Raw genomic sequence first — 12,568 nt, 5'->3', positions numbered from 1 at the left:
CCCGGATTTAACCCACACAGGTAAGTCCAATGGGGTGCAGGCATGTCCTCTATGCTTACAGCTTCCCGTGGGTGTTGGTTTGATACCGTTTGGGGACAGCCAAGGAGGCATCTGCAGGCAACAAAGGTAGGTGTGTGCTTGTGTGTGTGTTTCCTATGCAGATCCTAAGCCCAGTGTCACATGCAAGTAGGAGGAGTAAGAAGGGTTCCTGGCAAATCCGGGTTATGGATTGCATTTAAAAAGGCCCCGTGGGAGTGCAATGGGCCCCTGTCTTGCTGCTTAGCAATAATGGTATGGGTTTAGGTTCTGCTGTGTGTACTGGTGGTTGACTGCCCCCCAGCCCAGAGTGTGCATGGAAAATTGTCTGGCAGCCTCCCTGACAGCAAGCAGTGATAGTGCCCATGAAGGGGACCTTGTTGGGCCCGCCCCTTTCACGGTTATCGCTTCTCGGCCTTTTGGCTAAGATCAAGTGTAGTATCTGTTCTTATCAGTTTAATATCTGATACGTCCCCTATCTGGGGACCATATATTAAATGGATTTTTGAGAACGGGGGCCGATTTCGAAGCTTGCTTCCGTCGCCCTATGCATTGACCCGATATGGCAGTATCTTCGGGTACAGTGCACCACCCCCTTACAGGGTTAAAAAGAAAGATTCCTACTTTCATTGCTACCTGCTTGCTGGCTAGCCAGCTAGCCAGCCCTGTGGGCCTTGCTGCTGCTGCAGCCAAAAAACAAAAGGTGGTGCTGCTGCTGCTTCTGCTGCTTCTGCTTCTGCTTGTGTCTGGCCCCTGTTGGAGCGTCCAGGCACAGGACTTCTGCTGCTGCTGACTAAATGGCCTCCTTAATTGGATCATTTGAGTAGGCAGCACACCTGTGCAGGTAGGGCATGACATGATAGGCAGCTGCCTTGATAGCGGGTGGGTGCTGAATGTTCCTAATTGACAAAATAAGATTAATGCTTATGAAGAAATATAAAATCTCATCCCTTCCCCAATATCGCGCCACACCCCTACCCCTTAATTCCCTGGTTGAACTTGATGGACATATGTCTTTTTTCGACCGTACTAACTATGTAACTATGTAACATAACATGGGGGGGGGGGGGGGTCTCCTGGCTGTTCACACAGGTGTGTCATTGCTGTACATTGACCATGCATTGCTTCTGTGGTATTGCAAAGGCAAAGACAAATGCTTCCAGCCATCCATTGCACTAATGGATTGGTCATCAGCTGGCTGTCTATGTCCCGCATCAATATAGACCAAAGTACAGAGGGTTAGGCTATGCTATTGTGCACCTACCTGATGCATCAGAAGGTGCGAGGCCCTTGCTAAATTCTGTGCACAGACTTTGAGATCTATGCTTTAGACTGTATCTAAACCTGCTCCAACATGGACTGACATTCTGGCCTACTTTCAGCCGATGCGACTTGTCTGTCGCTGAACAGTCGCTTTTTATGTATTCAGCACCTATGTATAATGTTGTAAAAATGCTCTAGAAGCTAAAGTCGCAGAAATGTCACACATATTTGGCCTGCAACTTTCTGTGCGACAAATTCAGACAGGAAAAATCAGTATAAATCCTTAGAAAATTATCCCCCAGTGTCTCCATCTGCTGGCGGTATTGAATAAGCATTGCTGCACTGATGGGGTATGCATTAGACGAAAAAAAAGAAGAAAAAGAAGAATAATACGCCCAGAAAAGAGGCGAAAAGGAGAAAAACGTAAAAAAACGTGAAAAAAAAGTAAGAGGAAGAGAAGGGAAAAAAAGGTGGAAATGGGTTTAAAAGTGATTTCGGCGGAGAAATATATATATATATATATATATATATATATATATATATATATATATATATATACGCGCACACACACACATATATATAAACGTATTCTCCGTTGAGATATTGCAGCCGCTGCTGTGTCCAGGCCCAGGAGCCTTAGCACTGTGCTGTGATGTCACTCAATACCACTGACATCACTAGGTGTAAACAACATCTCTCCTTTGCTGTGTATGTGACTATGGAGCTGTTTGGTGATGTCGTCTATTATGGCCTTCATAGAAGCAACAGGAGATTGTTGCATCCATCTAGAACCCTCAGAACTACAGTGCTATGATGTCACTCACTTCCACAGGCCTTGCAGAGTGTAAACAACAACAACCCAGCTTTGTTGTGTATGTAACCATAGGGATTTGTGATGTCACCTAGAACCTTCACAGCAGCGACAGCTTTATGAGGAGCATCAGCACTGCTCTGCCTGAGCAGAACCATCACCGCCATAGGTTGTCAAATAACCCGGATTTAACCCACACAGGTAAGTCCAATGGGGTGCAGGCATGTCCTCTATGCTTACAGCTTCCCGTGGGTGTTGGTTTGATACCGTTTGGGGACAGCCAAGGAGGCATCTGCAGGCAACAAAGGTAGGTGTGTGCTTGTGTGTGTGTTTCCTATGCAGATCCTAAGCCCAGTGTCACATGCAAGTAGGAGGAGTAAGAAGGGTTCCTGGCAAATCCGGGTTATGGATTGCATTTAAAAAGGCCCCGTGGGAGTGCAATGGGCCCCTGTCTTGCTGCTTAGCAATAATGGTATGGGTTTAGGTTCTGCTGTGTGTACTGGTGGTTGACTGCCCCCCAGCCCAGAGTGTGCATGGAAAATTGTCTGGCAGCCTCCCTGACAGCAAGCAGTGATAGTGCCCATGAAGGGGACCTTGTTGGGCCCGCCCCTTTCACGGTTATCGCTTCTCGGCCTTTTGGCTAAGATCAAGTGTAGTATCTGTTCTTATCAGTTTAATATCTGATACGTCCCCTATCTGGGGACCATATATTAAATGGATTTTTGAGAACGGGGGCCGATTTCGAAGCTTGCTTCCGTCGCCCTATGCATTGACCCGATATGGCAGTATCTTCGGGTACAGTGCACCACCCCCTTACAGGGTTAAAAAGAAAGATTCCTACTTTCATTGCTACCTGCTTGCTGGCTAGCCAGCTAGCCAGCCCTGTGGGCCTTGCTGCTGCTGCTGCTGCAGCCAAAAAACAAAAGGTGGTGCTGCTGCTGCTTCTGCTTCTGCTTGTGTCTGGCCCCTGTTGGAGCGTCCAGGCACAGGACTTCTGCTGCTGCTGACTAAATGGCCTCCTTAATTGGATCATTTGAGTAGGCAGCACACCTGTGCAGGTAGGGCATGACATGATAGGCAGCTGCCTTGATAGCGGGTGGGTGCTGAATGTTCCTAATTGACAAAATAAGATTAATGCTTATGAAGAAATATAAAATCTCATCCCTTCCCCAATATCGCGCCACACCCCTACCCCTTAATTCCCTGGTTGAACTTGATGGACATATGTCTTTTTTCGACCGTACTAACTATGTAACTATGTAACATAACATGGGGGGGGGGGTCTCCTGGCTGTTCACACAGGTGTGTCATTGCTGTACATTGACCATGCATTGCTTCTGTGGTATTGCAAAGGCAAAGACAAATGCTTCCAGCCATCCATTGCACTAATGGATTGGTCATCAGCTGGCTGTCTATGTCCCGCATCAATATAGACCAAAGTACAGAGGGTTAGGCTATGCTATTGTGCACCTACCTGATGCATCAGAAGGTGCGAGGCCCTTGCTAAATTCTGTGCACAGACTTTGAGATCTATGCTTTAGACTGTATCTAAACCTGCTCCAACATGGACTGACATTCTGGCCTACTTTCAGCCGATGCGACTTGTCTGTCGCTGAACAGTCGCTTTTTATGTATTCAGCACCTATGTATAATGTTGTAAAAATGCTCTAGAAGCTAAAGTCGCAGAAATGTCACACATATTTGGCCTGCAACTTTCTGTGCGACAAATTCAGACAGGAAAAATCAGTATAAATCCTTAGAAAATTATCCCCCAGTGTCTCCATCTGCTGGCGGTATTGAATAAGCATTGCTGCACTGATGGGGTATGCATTAGACGAAAAAAAAGAAGAAAAAGAAGAATAATACGCCCAGAAAAGAGGCGAAAAGGAGAAAAACGTAAAAAAACGTGAAAAAAAAGTAAGAGGAAGAGAAGGGAAAAAAAGGTGGAAATGGGTTTAAAAGTGATTTCGGCGGAGAAATATATATATATATATATATATATATATATATATATATATATATATATATATATATATACGCGCACACACACACATATATATAAACGTATTCTCCGTTGAGATATTGCAGCCGCTGCTGTGTCCAGGCCCAGGAGCCTTAGCACTGTGCTGTGATGTCACTCAATACCACTGACATCACTAGGTGTAAACAACATCTCTCCTTTGCTGTGTATGTGACTATGGAGCTGTTTGGTGATGTCGTCTATTATGGCCTTCATAGAAGCAACAGGAGATTGTTGCATCCATCTAGAACCCTCAGAACTACAGTGCTATGATGTCACTCACTTCCACAGGCCTTGCAGAGTGTAAACAACAACAACCCAGCTTTGTTGTGTATGTAACCATAGGGATTTGTGATGTCACCTAGAACCTTCACAGCAGCGACAGCTTTATGAGGAGCATCAGCACTGCTCTGCCTGAGCAGAACCATCACCGCCATAGGTTGTCAAATAACCCGGATTTAACCCACACAGGTAAGTCCAATGGGGTGCAGGCATGTCCTCTATGCTTACAGCTTCCCGTGGGTGTTGGTTTGATACCGTTTGGGGACAGCCAAGGAGGCATCTGCAGGCAACAAAGGTAGGTGTGTGCTTGTGTGTGTGTTTCCTATGCAGATCCTAAGCCCAGTGTCACATGCAAGTAGGAGGAGTAAGAAGGGTTCCTGGCAAATCCGGGTTATGGATTGCATTTAAAAAGGCCCCGTGGGAGTGCAATGGGCCCCTGTCTTGCTGCTTAGCAATAATGGTATGGGTTTAGGTTCTGCTGTGTGTACTGGTGGTTGACTGCCCCCCAGCCCAGAGTGTGCATGGAAAATTGTCTGGCAGCCTCCCTGACAGCAAGCAGTGATAGTGCCCATGAAGGGGACCTTGTTGGGCCCGCCCCTTTCACGGTTATCGCTTCTCGGCCTTTTGGCTAAGATCAAGTGTAGTATCTGTTCTTATCAGTTTAATATCTGATACGTCCCCTATCTGGGGACCATATATTAAATGGATTTTTGAGAACGGGGGCCGATTTCGAAGCTTGCTTCCGTCGCCCTATGCATTGACCCGATATGGCAGTATCTTCGGGTACAGTGCACCACCCCCTTACAGGGTTAAAAAGAAAGATTCCTACTTTCATTGCTACCTGCTTGCTGGCTAGCCAGCTAGCCAGCCCTGTGGGCCTTGCTGCTGCTGCAGCCAAAAAACAAAAGGTGGTGCTGCTGCTGCTTCTGCTGCTTCTGCTTCTGCTTGTGTCTGGCCCCTGTTGGAGCGTCCAGGCACAGGACTTCTGCTGCTGCTGACTAAATGGCCTCCTTAATTGGATCATTTGAGTAGGCAGCACACCTGTGCAGGTAGGGCATGACATGATAGGCAGCTGCCTTGATAGCGGGTGGGTGCTGAATGTTCCTAATTGACAAAATAAGATTAATGCTTATGAAGAAATATAAAATCTCATCCCTTCCCCAATATCGCGCCACACCCCTACCCCTTAATTCCCTGGTTGAACTTGATGGACATATGTCTTTTTTCGACCGTACTAACTATGTAACTATGTAACATAACATGGGGGGGGGGGTCTCCTGGCTGTTCACACAGGTGTGTCATTGCTGTACATTGACCATGCATTGCTTCTGTGGTATTGCAAAGGCAAAGACAAATGCTTCCAGCCATCCATTGCACTAATGGATTGGTCATCAGCTGGCTGTCTATGTCCCGCATCAATATAGACCAAAGTACAGAGGGTTAGGCTATGCTATTGTGCACCTACCTGATGCATCAGAAGGTGCGAGGCCCTTGCTAAATTCTGTGCACAGACTTTGAGATCTATGCTTTAGACTGTATCTAAACCTGCTCCAACATGGACTGACATTCTGGCCTACTTTCAGCCGATGCGACTTGTCTGTCGCTGAACAGTCGCTTTTTATGTATTCAGCACCTATGTATAATGTTGTAAAAATGCTCTAGAAGCTAAAGTCGCAGAAATGTCACACATATTTGGCCTGCAACTTTCTGTGCGACAAATTCAGACAGGAAAAATCAGTATAAATCCTTAGAAAATTATCCCCCAGTGTCTCCATCTGCTGGCGGTATTGAATAAGCATTGCTGCACTGATGGGGTATGCATTAGACGAAAAAAAAGAAGAAAAAGAAGAATAATACGCCCAGAAAAGAGGCGAAAAGGAGAAAAACGTAAAAAAACGTGAAAAAAAAGTAAGAGGAAGAGAAGGGAAAAAAAGGTGGAAATGGGTTTAAAAGTGATTTCGGCGGAGAAATATATATATATATATATATATATATATATATATATATATATACGCGCACACACACACATATATATAAACGTATTCTCCGTTGAGATATTGCAGCCGCTGCTGTGTCCAGGCCCAGGAGCCTTAGCACTGTGCTGTGATGTCACTCAATACCACTGACATCACTAGGTGTAAACAACATCTCTCCTTTGCTGTGTATGTGACTATGGAGCTGTTTGGTGATGTCGTCTATTATGGCCTTCATAGAAGCAACAGGAGATTGTTGCATCCATCTAGAACCCTCAGAACTACAGTGCTATGATGTCACTCACTTCCACAGGCCTTGCAGAGTGTAAACAACAACAACCCAGCTTTGTTGTGTATGTAACCATAGGGATTTGTGATGTCACCTAGAACCTTCACAGCAGCGACAGCTTTATGAGGAGCATCAGCACTGCTCTGCCTGAGCAGAACCATCACCGCCATAGGTTGTCAAATAACCCGGATTTAACCCACACAGGTAAGTCCAATGGGGTGCAGGCATGTCCTCTATGCTTACAGCTTCCCGTGGGTGTTGGTTTGATACCGTTTGGGGACAGCCAAGGAGGCATCTGCAGGCAACAAAGGTAGGTGTGTGCTTGTGTGTGTGTTTCCTATGCAGATCCTAAGCCCAGTGTCACATGCAAGTAGGAGGAGTAAGAAGGGTTCCTGGCAAATCCGGGTTATGGATTGCATTTAAAAAGGCCCCGTGGGAGCGCAATGGGCCCCTGTCTTGCTGCTTAGCAATAATGGTATGGGTTTAGGTTCTGCTGTGTGTACTGGTGGTTGACTGCCCCCCAGCCCAGAGTGTGCATGGAAAATTGTCTGGCAGCCTCCCTGACAGCAAGCAGTGATAGTGCCCATGAAGGGGACCTTGTTGGGCCCGCCCCTTTCACGGTTATCGCTTCTCGGCCTTTTGGCTAAGATCAAGTGTAGTATCTGTTCTTATCAGTTTAATATCTGATACGTCCCCTATCTGGGGACCATATATTAAATGGATTTTTGAGAACGGGGGCCGATTTCGAAGCTTGCTTCCGTCGCCCTATGCATTGACCCGATATGGCAGTATCTTCGGGTACAGTGCACCACCCCCTTACAGGGTTAAAAAGAAAGATTCCTACTTTCATTGCTACCTGCTTGCTGGCTAGCCAGCTAGCCAGCCCTGTGGGCCTTGCTGCTGCTGCTGCTGCAGCCAAAAAACAAAAGGTGGTGCTGCTGCTGCTTCTGCTTCTGCTTGTGTCTGGCCCCTGTTGGAGCGTCCAGGCACAGGACTTCTGCTGCTGCTGACTAAATGGCCTCCTTAATTGGATCATTTGAGTAGGCAGCACACCTGTGCAGGTAGGGCATGACATGATAGGCAGCTGCCTTGATAGCGGGTGGGTGCTGAATGTTCCTAATTGACAAAATAAGATTAATGCTTATGAAGAAATATAAAATCTCATCCCTTCCCCAATATCGCGCCACACCCCTACCCCTTAATTCCCTGGTTGAACTTGATGGACATATGTCTTTTTTCGACCGTACTAACTATGTAACTATGTAACATAACATGGGGGGGGGGGTCTCCTGGCTGTTCACACAGGTGTGTCATTGCTGTACATTGACCATGCATTGCTTCTGTGGTATTGCAAAGGCAAAGACAAATGCTTCCAGCCATCCATTGCACTAATGGATTGGTCATCAGCTGGCTGTCTATGTCCCGCATCAATATAGACCAAAGTACAGAGGGTTAGGCTATGCTATTGTGCACCTACCTGATGCATCAGAAGGTGCGAGGCCCTTGCTAAATTCTGTGCACAGACTTTGAGATCTATGCTTTAGACTGTATCTAAACCTGCTCCAACATGGACTGACATTCTGGCCTACTTTCAGCCGATGCGACTTGTCTGTCGCTGAACAGTCGCTTTTTATGTATTCAGCACCTATGTATAATGTTGTAAAAATGCTCTAGAAGCTAAAGTCGCAGAAATGTCACACATATTTGGCCTGCAACTTTCTGTGCGACAAATTCAGACAGGAAAAATCAGTATAAATCCTTAGAAAATTATCCCCCAGTGTCTCCATCTGCTGGCGGTATTGAATAAGCATTGCTGCACTGATGGGGTATGCATTAGACGAAAAAAAAGAAGAAAAAGAAGAATAATACGCCCAGAAAAGAGGCGAAAAGGAGAAAAACGTAAAAAAACGTGAAAAAAAAGTAAGAGGAAGAGAAGGGAAAAAAAGGTGGAAATGGGTTTAAAAGTGATTTCGGCGGAGAAATATATATATATATATATATATATATATATATATATATATATATATATATATACGCGCACACACACACATATATATAAACGTATTCTCCGTTGAGATATTGCAGCCGCTGCTGTGTCCAGGCCCAGGAGCCTTAGCACTGTGCTGTGATGTCACTCAATACCACTGACATCACTAGGTGTAAACAACATCTCTCCTTTGCTGTGTATGTGACTATGGAGCTGTTTGGTGATGTCGTCTATTATGGCCTTCATAGAAGCAACAGGAGATTGTTGCATCCATCTAGAACCCTCAGAACTACAGTGCTATGATGTCACTCACTTCCACAGGCCTTGCAGAGTGTAAACAACAACAACCCAGCTTTGTTGTGTATGTAACCATAGGGATTTGTGATGTCACCTAGAACCTTCACAGCAGCGACAGCTTTATGAGGAGCATCAGCACTGCTCTGCCTGAGCAGAACCATCACCGCCATAGGTTGTCAAATAACCCGGATTTAACCCACACAGGTAAGTCCAATGGGGTGCAGGCATGTCCTCTATGCTTACAGCTTCCCGTGGGTGTTGGTTTGATACCGTTTGGGGACAGCCAAGGAGGCATCTGCAGGCAACAAAGGTAGGTGTGTGCTTGTGTGTGTGTTTCCTATGCAGATCCTAAGCCCAGTGTCACATGCAAGTAGGAGGAGTAAGAAGGGTTCCTGGCAAATCCGGGTTATGGATTGCATTTAAAAAGGCCCCGTGGGAGTGCAATGGGCCCCTGTCTTGCTGCTTAGCAATAATGGTATGGGTTTAGGTTCTGCTGTGTGTACTGGTGGTTGACTGCCCCCCAGCCCAGAGTGTGCATGGAAAATTGTCTGGCAGCCTCCCTGACAGCAAGCAGTGATAGTGCCCATGAAGGGGACCTTGTTGGGCCCGCCCCTTTCACGGTTATCGCTTCTCGGCCTTTTGGCTAAGATCAAGTGTAGTATCTGTTCTTATCAGTTTAATATCTGATACGTCCCCTATCTGGGGACCATATATTAAATGGATTTTTGAGAACGGGGGCCGATTTCGAAGCTTGCTTCCGTCGCCCTATGCATTGACCCGATATGGCAGTATCTTCGGGTACAGTGCACCACCCCCTTACAGGGTTAAAAAGAAAGATTCCTACTTTCATTGCTACCTGCTTGCTGGCTAGCCAGCTAGCCAGCCCTGTGGGCCTTGCTGCTGCTGCTGCTGCAGCCAAAAAACAAAAGGTGGTGCTGCTGCTGCTTCTGCTGCTTCTGCTTCTGCTTGTGTCTGGCCCCTGTTGGAGCGTCCAGGCACAGGACTTCTGCTGCTGCTGACTAAATGGCCTCCTTAATTGGATCATTTGAGTAGGCAGCACACCTGTGCAGGTAGGGCATGACATGATAGGCAGCTGCCTTGATAGCGGGTGGGTGCTGAATGTTCCTAATTGACAAAATAAGATTAATGCTTATGAAGAAATATAAAATCTCATCCCTTCCCCAATATCGCGCCACACCCCTACCCCTTAATTCCCTGGTTGAACTTGATGGACATATGTCTTTTTTCGACCGTACTAACTATGTAACTATGTAACATAACATGGGGGGGGGGGGGTCTCCTGGCTGTTCACACAGGTGTGTCATTGCTGTACATTGACCATGCATTGCTTCTGTGGTATTGCAAAGGCAAAGACAAATGCTTCCAGCCATCCATTGCACTAATGGATTGGTCATCAGCTGGCTGTCTATGTCCCGCATCAATATAGACCAAAGTACAGAGGGTTAGGCTATGCTATTGTGCACCTACCTGATGCATCAGAAGGTGCGAGGCCCTTGCTAAATTCTGTGCACAGACTTTGAGATCTATGCTTTAGACTGTATCTAAACCTGCTCCAACATGGACTGACATTCTGGCCTACTTTCAGCCGATGCGACTTGTCTGTCGCTGAACAGTCGCTTTTTATGTATTCAGCACCTATGTATAATGTTGTAAAAATGCTCTAGAAGCTAAAGTCGCAGAAATGTCACACATATTTGGCCTGCAACTTTCTGTGCGACAAATTCAGACAGGAAAAATCAGTATAAATCCTTAGAAAATTATCCCCCAGTGTCTCCATCTGCTGGCGGTATTGAATAAGCATTGCTGCACTGATGGGGTATGCATTAGACGAAAAAAAAGAAGAAAAAGAAGAATAATACGCCCAGAAAAGAGGCGAAAAGGAGAAAAACGTAAAAAAACGTGAAAAAAAAGTAAGAGGAAGAGAAGGGAAAAAAAGGTGGAAATGGGTTTAAAAGTGATTTCGGCGGAGAAATATATATATATATATATATATATATATATATATATATACGCGCACACACACACATATATATAAACGTATTCTCCGTTGAGATATTGCAGCCGCTGCTGTGTCCAGGCCCAGGAGCCTTAGCACTGTGCTGTGATGTCACTCAATACCACTGACATCACTAGGTGTAAACAACATCTCTCCTTTGCTGTGTATGTGACTATGGAGCTGTTTGGTGATGTCGTCTATTATGGCCTTCATAGAAGCAACAGGAGATTGTTGCATCCATCTAGAACCCTCAGAACTACAGTGCTATGATGTCACTCACTTCCACAGGCCTTGCAGAGTGTAAACAACAACAACCCAGCTTTGTTGTGTATGTAACCATAGGGATTTGTGATGTCACCTAGAACCTTCACAGCAGCGACAGCTTTATGAGGAGCATCAGCACTGCTCTGCCTGAGCAGAACCATCACCGCCATAGGTTGTCAAATAACCCGGATTTAACCCACACAGGTAAGTCCAATGGGGTGCAGGCATGTCCTCTATGCTTACAGCTTCCCGTGGGTGTTGGTTTGATACCGTTTGGGGACAGCCAAGGAGGCATCTGCAGGCAACAAAGGTAGGTGTGTGCTTGTGTGTGTGTTTCCTATGCAGATCCTAAGCCCAGTGTCACATGCAAGTAGGAGGAGTAAGAAGGGTTCCTGGCAAATCCGGGTTATGGATTGCATTTAAAAAGGCCCCGTGGGAGTGCAATGGGCCCCTGTCTTGCTGCTTAGCAATAATGGTATGGGTTTAGGTTCTGCTGTGTGTACTGGTGGTTGACTGCCCCCCAGCCCAGAGTGTGCATGGAAAATTGTCTGGCAGCCTCCCTGACAGCAAGCAGTGATAGTGCCCATGAAGGGGACCTTGTTGGGCCCGCCCCTTTCACGGTTATCGCTTCTCGGCCTTTTGGCTAAGATCAAGTGTAGTATCTGTTCTTATCAGTTTAATATCTGATACGTCCCCTATCTGGGGACCATATATTAAATGGATTTTTGAGAACGGGGGCCGATTTCGAAGCTTGCTTCCGTCGCCCTATGCATTGACCCGATATGGCAGTATCTTCGGGTACAGTGCACCACCCCCTTACAGGGTTAAAAAGAAAGATTCCTACTTTCATTGCTACCTGCTTGCTGGCTAGCCAGCTAGCCAGCCCTGTGGGCCTTGCTGCTGCTGCTGCTGCTGCAGCCAAAAAACAAAAGGTGGTGCTGCTGCTGCTTCTGCTGCTTCTGCTTCTGCTTGTGTCTGGCCCCTGTTGGAGCGTCCAGGCACAGGACTTCTGCTGCTGCTGACTAAATGGCCTCCTTAATTGGATCATTTGAGTAGGCAGCACACCTGTGCAGGTAGGGCATGACATGATAGGCAGCTGCCTTGATAGCGGGTGGGTGCTGAATGTTCCTAATTGACAAAATAAGATTAATGCTTATGAAGAAATATAAAATCTCATCCCTTCCCCAATATCGCGCCACACCCCTACCCCTTAATTCCCTGGTTGAACTTGATGGACATATGTCTTTTTTCGACCGTACTAACTATGTAACTATGTAACATAACATGGGGGGGGGGGTCTCCTGGCTGTTCACACAGGTGTGTCATTGC

At 46.3% G+C, this 12,568-nt stretch overlaps 6 non-coding genes across 6 annotated transcripts; all 6 read left to right on the top strand.

Annotated features, from left to right (window-relative positions):
* Positions 1 to 439: 439 nt before the first annotated feature.
* LOC130324904 (U2 spliceosomal RNA) lies at positions 440 to 630 on the top strand. The gene has a single exon (XR_008869811.1). It is a non-coding gene; the product is annotated as a U2 spliceosomal RNA (small nuclear RNA).
* A 2,100-nt stretch (positions 631 to 2,730) lies between these two features.
* On the top strand, positions 2,731 to 2,921 carry LOC130324915 (U2 spliceosomal RNA). The gene has a single exon (XR_008869821.1). It is a non-coding gene; the product is annotated as a U2 spliceosomal RNA (small nuclear RNA).
* Positions 2,922 to 5,020: 2,099 nt separating this feature from the next.
* On the top strand, positions 5,021 to 5,211 carry LOC130324914 (U2 spliceosomal RNA). The gene has a single exon (XR_008869820.1). It is a non-coding gene; the product is annotated as a U2 spliceosomal RNA (small nuclear RNA).
* A 2,086-nt stretch (positions 5,212 to 7,297) lies between these two features.
* LOC130324913 (U2 spliceosomal RNA) lies at positions 7,298 to 7,488 on the top strand. Its single transcript, XR_008869819.1, has one exon. It is a non-coding gene; the product is annotated as a U2 spliceosomal RNA (small nuclear RNA).
* Positions 7,489 to 9,581: 2,093 nt separating this feature from the next.
* Positions 9,582 to 9,772, top strand: LOC130324912 (U2 spliceosomal RNA). Its single transcript, XR_008869818.1, has one exon. It is a non-coding gene; the product is annotated as a U2 spliceosomal RNA (small nuclear RNA).
* A 2,090-nt stretch (positions 9,773 to 11,862) lies between these two features.
* Positions 11,863 to 12,053, top strand: LOC130324903 (U2 spliceosomal RNA). The gene has a single exon (XR_008869810.1). It is a non-coding gene; the product is annotated as a U2 spliceosomal RNA (small nuclear RNA).
* The last annotated feature ends 515 nt before the right edge of the window (positions 12,054 to 12,568 follow it).

The sequence above is a fragment of the Hyla sarda genome, unplaced genomic scaffold, assembly GCF_029499605.1.
Source record: "Hyla sarda isolate aHylSar1 unplaced genomic scaffold, aHylSar1.hap1 scaffold_2681, whole genome shotgun sequence".
Taxonomy (NCBI): Eukaryota; Metazoa; Chordata; class Amphibia; order Anura; family Hylidae; genus Hyla; species Hyla sarda.
The sequence above is the reverse complement of the archived record's forward strand: the minus strand, read 5'-3'. Positions and strand labels throughout refer to the sequence as shown.